Consider the following 7,087-nt stretch of genomic DNA (forward strand, 5'->3'; position numbering starts at 1 on the left):
GAACTTTGCTGATGTTCATCAGAACAAGTCTGTAATGAACTGACATTGTATGTCAGGAGACATAAATCAAAAGAAATAAAAAAAATGTTTTGTTTTTTTACTTGCACCTCTCAGTATAGAGTTGTCGCAGTATGTGATGTCTTAATCAGTTTCAGGGCTTTCAGTCATTCATTCCTCTCCAGGGTTACTTCTGTTCAGCTCAGGATTTCAAAGTCACAGCAGGGGGGGACCTCAGGATCGTTGCCTGAGTGCACAATAATCTACTATGCCACTGCTACAGCTTGTTGGCTGGTAATTTGGGTTTTTCAGCTTTCCCACAGGAGCCTTTTATCCCTTCCAGCCAAACATCTGAATATTAACCAGTGATGGACTTAAAAATCATTTAATCTATATACTTAGCAATGCTCAACAAAACTGGAGTGAAAGCTTGGGAGGCAATCTCTATTTTATTTATTTTTTTATTAAATGAACAAAGCATTTGCAAATTCATAGACTTTGTGTTACGTTATCATAGCTTGTAACTCACAATCCTGGAGTGTTTGGATTTTGGTTTTCCTTGGTGACCTATTTATTGCGTAAGTTTTGTCATATTCTTTTTGGTTCTCTGTTATTATTATTGCAGAAAAGCACAGTGATGTAACTTGGCCATCATTGCTCATTGTGCTTCATGATAATGATAAAGATCCAAAAATGTGGTGAAATTAATACAAATTGTTTAACAAGTCAATCAACATTATTCGGTGGCAGTCAAGAGAAGACTAAAAGCTTTCAAATACAAAAAATAGTGTTTTTGTTTTTGTTTTTTTACAGCCAAGAAGCCAATAATTGTCACACCGGTGATTGTGTTAATTATTTGCTAACATAGGATTTTTTTCCCCCATTGAAAGTTTAAGGAATTATCTTTCTAAATGTAAAAATAAAGAGGAGGTGGCAGGGAAGACAGTGAGACAAAATGCTACTACAGCTACAAATGATGAAGGTGTTTAATGGTTTTTACACCAAGGTGCTAACAATCCTGCTGTACAGTAAATTTTGTGGTCAAGAAATTGCTGACTGGGTCCCAAGCAGAGCAACAGAGTCTTAGTTATTACAATAAAATGCCTTAAGTGTTTTTAATCAGTTGTTTGTATGTAATGTGAATCATCAGTCTGCTAAGCAGCATGTGATTAAGAGTGAGAACAAAGTACAGCTCTGTGCCCACAAATTTTACAATATCAACGGTCTCACCACAGGGGATTGCTGCTGGCTTTCTGAACGGTCCCCGGATGAGATGGGGGGGGGAATACTTGTTATCCCAACATTAATATTTCAGGAATGTGAAGCTGGAGATCCAGGAGGATATCCACACAGTGGATCTAGAAACTGGACAAAGAAAGTCTTGAACTCCTGTGATTCAAAGCAGAGGCTTTGTGCCAGGAAGAGATTGTACTTGTTGATCCATTCTATTTGTTCCTGATGTGCTGACTTAATGCGAAACTTTCTAACCTTGACATTTATCTCTGCAGTTCTTAAACAGATTATTCTAAGAATTGTCTGTTATCTTTATCCTTCTTCTGGCAGAATAACTTGTAATAACTTTGATAACTTAATTATTCACTCTTCCTGCATATTTACTAAAATATCATTTCAGCTGGTTCATATTTTTATTTATCTATCCCAGCATCCTCATGGCTTGTTTTTGCTACATTAGGCTACTCAAGCAAACTGAAGATTATGGATTAAACAAAAAGAACAGTGACAATAAAAACAAAACAATAGTAAAACAAGTATTTTTTTAGACTATAATTCCTTGTAAAACAAAAACTTATCTTCTCTTTTATAGCTTGTAAAATAACGGCCACTTTTGCTGCCTGATAGTTTATTTGCTGGGCCTCGAGCTGAATTTTTTTAAGAACAGACGTGTTTTACACCCTGTAGATATGGAAACCCACATTTTATGATAATATACATTGTTTCATTTTTTGTTTGGTTCTGATGGTACATTTTGAGCAGGCAGCCAAAGGACTCAGATAACGGTTACTGCTTTGTAAGCCTCTAAACTCACAATAATTAAACTGAGAGCCATCAAGGTATTGGTATTTCATACAGAATGTTTCTCTGTGTGACATCATGGGAAATAAACGTAAAAAAATCAAGATGACAGGAAGAAAAGTGTAGGTCCCCACAAGTTTGGTACATCCTTAACATACAGTTTCCAGATATCTGTATGTGCTATTCATCTGTTTAAACAAGTATATGTAAGCATACGCAGCATGAACTTGTCCAGTCTTGTTACTGGCCAGGAGGCAGAAAGGCTCCCTCTTGAAGATAAAAGTACTTTGGTGTAAAATGTTTCAATCATGGATTAAAAGTCCTTGTGAAGAAGCTGACTGAACTGACTGGGAGTCCTGTACGGAAATGGACAGGAGAGAAAGAAGTCATAACTCCAAAATGAAAATAGCCTTTTAAATTTGCAGAGACTTGCTACGGTCTGACGAAACAAAATGGCTTCTTACTATATGCAGTAAGTTTTATATAAGAGAAACGTTTCTGCAGGTTTTAAGACAGAAGGTGATAAATTGCTGAAATATTTTTTGGCTTCAAAACTTCTTTACCCTTCAGCATTATAGCTGCTTCATCTCTGAGCTGCCTAATAATTGGTAACTGATCACAACTGGCAGCCACATATGCTGTGGTATTAAACTGCACTCTGCATGTTGGAAAGATAATGTGGTATGCTTTGAAATATGAGCTACTGGCTTTTAACACAACAGTGTTTCCCGATTGACTTGGAAGACTTTTGGCTTCAGAATTAAAATTCTCATAACTTTTAGTTGAACTTCCACAACATTTTGTCATCTGTGCACATCATAGTAACAGGTTCTCACTCCTCCCAACAAGTTGCAGATCCTTCTGGACATGCGTCATCTGCCCCCCATGCAAGTTCACACTATTATCATTTGCTCATATTGTAAAGATCAGTCCAAATAAACTTACAAATTATGGGAAATAATAATTAATCAGCAAGCCAATAGTTCCTGTAAGACAACAACACTGTGGATCAGGGTTTTTATTTCGATGGAGTTATTTCCTCCACCCTAAATAACTCCGTCGTTTTAGGCACATTCCCCTAACTTGTGTCCCTCTTCTCAGGGCTGAAGTTTGGCTAAACACACATGAAGTCAGAATTAATTGTTCTGTTTTTTTTGTTTTTTTTTTGGCTCCTGCTTCCCTAAGATGCTGACATGCGCTAGTATTTTATTTAAAAAAAAAAAAACAGTTTACAACACAAGCGTGAGAATACTTAACAATAATTCAACACTAAATCTGCATTGCACTGCTGTCATCTTGTCATACACTCTGCATACAGTGGGACAAAAGCATATCATTTATTACATTTACACTACAGTGAAAACTCACTGGACTTTAACTTTACAGTCTTTTTCTGCCTGAAGGTGAAAAATGCAGCATATAACCGGAATCCGCCTACCGGCTCTGGACGCAGTGTGATGACATCACAGCAGAGGGTGGATTCACCGCTTGAGGAAATACTCTCCTTGCTGCATATTGTCAGGGACGATATCGGCTGTGATGACGGTTTGTGACCAAACAGACGAGAACATCCCGATGTCCAATGATGATTTACAACACTGTATGTTCCAGTTTAGTTCCAATATGTACCGCAATGTTGTTTACAGCTGACAACAGCTTCACCCGAAGAATGTGGCAGATGTTTGTCATAAATAGGTTGGTAAATTAAAAAGACCATTTATATGTAGATGCTTTTGGTGCAAAAATGTTTGTGCATTGTACCTGTGACCTTTAAGTCATAGAGAAGATCCAATAGCCACAGTCGAAACATGAAATACATAGTGATATCTTAATAAATTGTTTTGAATGACAGCTGTAATTACTGTGATTACCGCCTCCAATTTGCACAAGTGCTTTTGGAGGAGCACTGTGAACTGACTGTTCTATCAGACTGCGGCACTTTTGGAGCAGATTTTTTTTTCTCTGCATATCTTGCAGAAACCAGAATGTTTGAGACTACTGTACATAAAATTTAACACCAGTAGTAATTTGGTTTTATTGGAAGGTAGGTGGAGGGAGAGAAACTACCAAACATGTCATCTCACATCATAAATCAAGCAATAATTGAGAGCTTTATATTTGAGTTGTTTCATGCACCCTGACTGTTTTGAGCAAGAAACAGGCTTAGGCTGGGGTTAGAGTTAGGGTTATAAACTAGGTTTTACAGTTTGTACTGTTTTGAGAAATGCAATGTATGCACTATTGTGCATATATTGTGCTATAAATGCACAAAACAGTGATAGCGATTCTAGGGTCATGGAATTTGGCTGGGATGCTCAATACTGTATTTAATGCTGCAGTATCTAACTTTTATTAAAAAATATGCTTTTCACATTTTTACTAAAACTGTCCGTCATATTGTGACATATGATCTGTGAAAAGATCAGGCTCCTCCACCTCCACCCAGTACTATTGACAAACAAACAAACAAACAAAACCTAGGCCAGGAGGATCATTGTAGAGTTGTCATTCAACTTCATATATGTGCTGCTAATGGCGGAGAAACGACTTACAGTTCCAGGAAAATCATTTATCCACCATCATCTGTGGCCATGCTAACTAGTGTTAAGAAAATAAATTTAGAATATGCTAGTTTTAAAACTTAACATGTCTTGATTGAAATAGCCTAATTATAGTTTTCAGATTAATAACTTATTCTGCCCTATTCATCTTTATGTTACCTGTAGTTACAGCAGATTGTCTGCTAAGATCTTTTTGAAAGTGCCTTTTGTCTGTCTGGGAAACAATCAGGAGAAGTTCCAGCTTTTCACACACATCTGTGAAAAGCCATAAAACAGCAGGAGTCCAGGCCAGTACAGGAGAGTCTCTGCTTCCACTCTGTTTAGACAAAGGGGACAAATGGCTTTTGATCTTGGAAACAAATTGCAGGGAGTTTCTAACTTTAGAGAGGATCAGAGACAGCTCCTGGTTGGATGAGCAAAGATACGCCTTATTTGAATAAATAAAAAGACAAGAATACGCCTTTACTATAAAACTTTGTGCATGTGAGGAACAAACTAGATTTGCTCTTGCAATTCTCCAAAGACGTCTTTGCTTTTCTTTCTTTCCTTCTTCTTCTTTTCCATTTGTTTCAGGTAAATGAATGTATGTCTCTGTTGTTCTTCAGTTTCTGTTGTAATTTCATACGTTGGATTGGATTAAAGTCTGTAATTCTGTGACGTCAACACTCATTGTTGTTTTCTGTGTGGCTACACACGGTCCGCCGGGAGAACCTGGGATCCGTAAGAAGATTTTTCCTAAATATATTATAACCTAAAATATAGCTTGAGCATTTATGACGAGAAGATGCTGTAGCGCACCACAGAGCAAGAGCTGCAGCGGGAGGTGGGGAGAGCAACGTGCACACAAGGGTGATTGACAGCGCTATGCCTGATTTTTTTTTATGGAGGAAGGAAGTCAGGAGGTTGCAGGAGTCCCACAGGCTTTGATGGGCTTGTAGGAGCACGAAGTGACTCACAAGTACCAACAAGCTAAAAAAAAAAACGTGGTTCAGACAGCTGAGGTTTGGTAAGACTTTCCCTCAGGATCAACAAGATTTTTGGCAAGCCAGGATAAACCTTGGGACGTATACAGAGTGCTCATAAAATTCAACCCTGGTTCTAAAACACCAGACCATATGTCCTTGCAGTAATATTGAAAGGTTCTTGAGGACTTACAGAAACAACAGTCATGAACTTGGAAAAAGCCTGAATTGTCTCTTGTGGGGGTTTTTAAGGATTGTGATGTACCTGCTTACTCAGCCTCTGGTCCTTGCTCTATACGTACTCTTTGCGGTTTTTAGGTTTATGTTCTCTGTCTGCCTTTTGACGCATTTCTGTGCTTAACCATCACCTTCCCGGAGGCGGCTGTTAGCTAACACATTGCTGCCTATTACTCAGTGTTCTTTCTCTACTGAAGATCATCTGAGTCACTCTGATTTTAACTGGCCATTAAACGAGCTGCTGCAGAGACAAACGACATGTAATCTGTATTTTTTGACCCTGGACTCTGGCTACTGGAACAGTCTGCACCTACTTTTTTCCCCCCTGAAACAAAACCAGTAAGAGAGCTACTGCTGATATTAACGTCTTCGTTTTCATAGGAAGCCCTTTGAAACATATGAATGTTTCTTCCTGTTGTCATCACATGCTTACCCAACATTTTCAATCTAAAAAGCCTTTTAGCTACTAAATTATTGAATAAATAAACGTATGAGCTCAACAATAAAGATGTTGGTTTTAATCTGTTATTTAGGTTATTTAAGTGCCATGATACACATTCAGGTTTCGTGTGTTTCAGAAACCACTGATCATTCATTCAACTTCTTTGAAAAAATGCTTCTGTAGATACGTGGGCTGTGGACGCTGACATTAGAGGATTTGGAAGACCAATTTGTGCCCAAGTTTTACCTTCCTTCTTAAGATTTTGCTAATTATGTTCTTTCCTCATTATGCCGTCTATTTTATGAAACACACCAGCAAAAATATTTCACAGCATGATGCCTCCACAGTCGGGATGGTGTTCTCAGGCTTGCAAATTTCTCTTCTAATGGTGCTCATGATAATCAAAAACATCCATTTTAATTTCATCAGACCACAGCGCACCTCCTATAATTTAGCTCCTTCCAGTGGATTTGCAAAGTGTAATCTGGCTTTTTATGCTGCTTTTGGAGTATTAGTTCATTTGTCTCTAAATGTTTTTTTTTTAGCCCATGTTGGATTAGGACTTGTGTCAGCCACATTTATTTGGACATTTGACTTGTTTTCCTTCCTGAGTGCTATGATAAGAGGCCGTTTTCATGATGCTTTACAAGCATGTAATTGTTTGATGGGTTGAACATGGTAGTGATTTATTGTAGATGTTGTCTTGGTACTTGTTACATTTAATTGTAGAAATCAAACAAAGTTTAAATAAATGACCTTGACTGTATTATATTGCTAAGAAATAAAACTGAAATTGGTCAAACTTGCTTAGACTTAAAAGAAATGCAGTAATTGAAATAACAAGATAAAGCAGT

This window comes from Poecilia mexicana, unplaced genomic scaffold (assembly GCF_051168715.1).
Source record: "Poecilia mexicana isolate PSO_F unplaced genomic scaffold, ASM5116871v1 scaffold_5, whole genome shotgun sequence".
Lineage (NCBI taxonomy): Eukaryota > Metazoa > Chordata > Actinopteri > Cyprinodontiformes > Poeciliidae > Poecilia > Poecilia mexicana.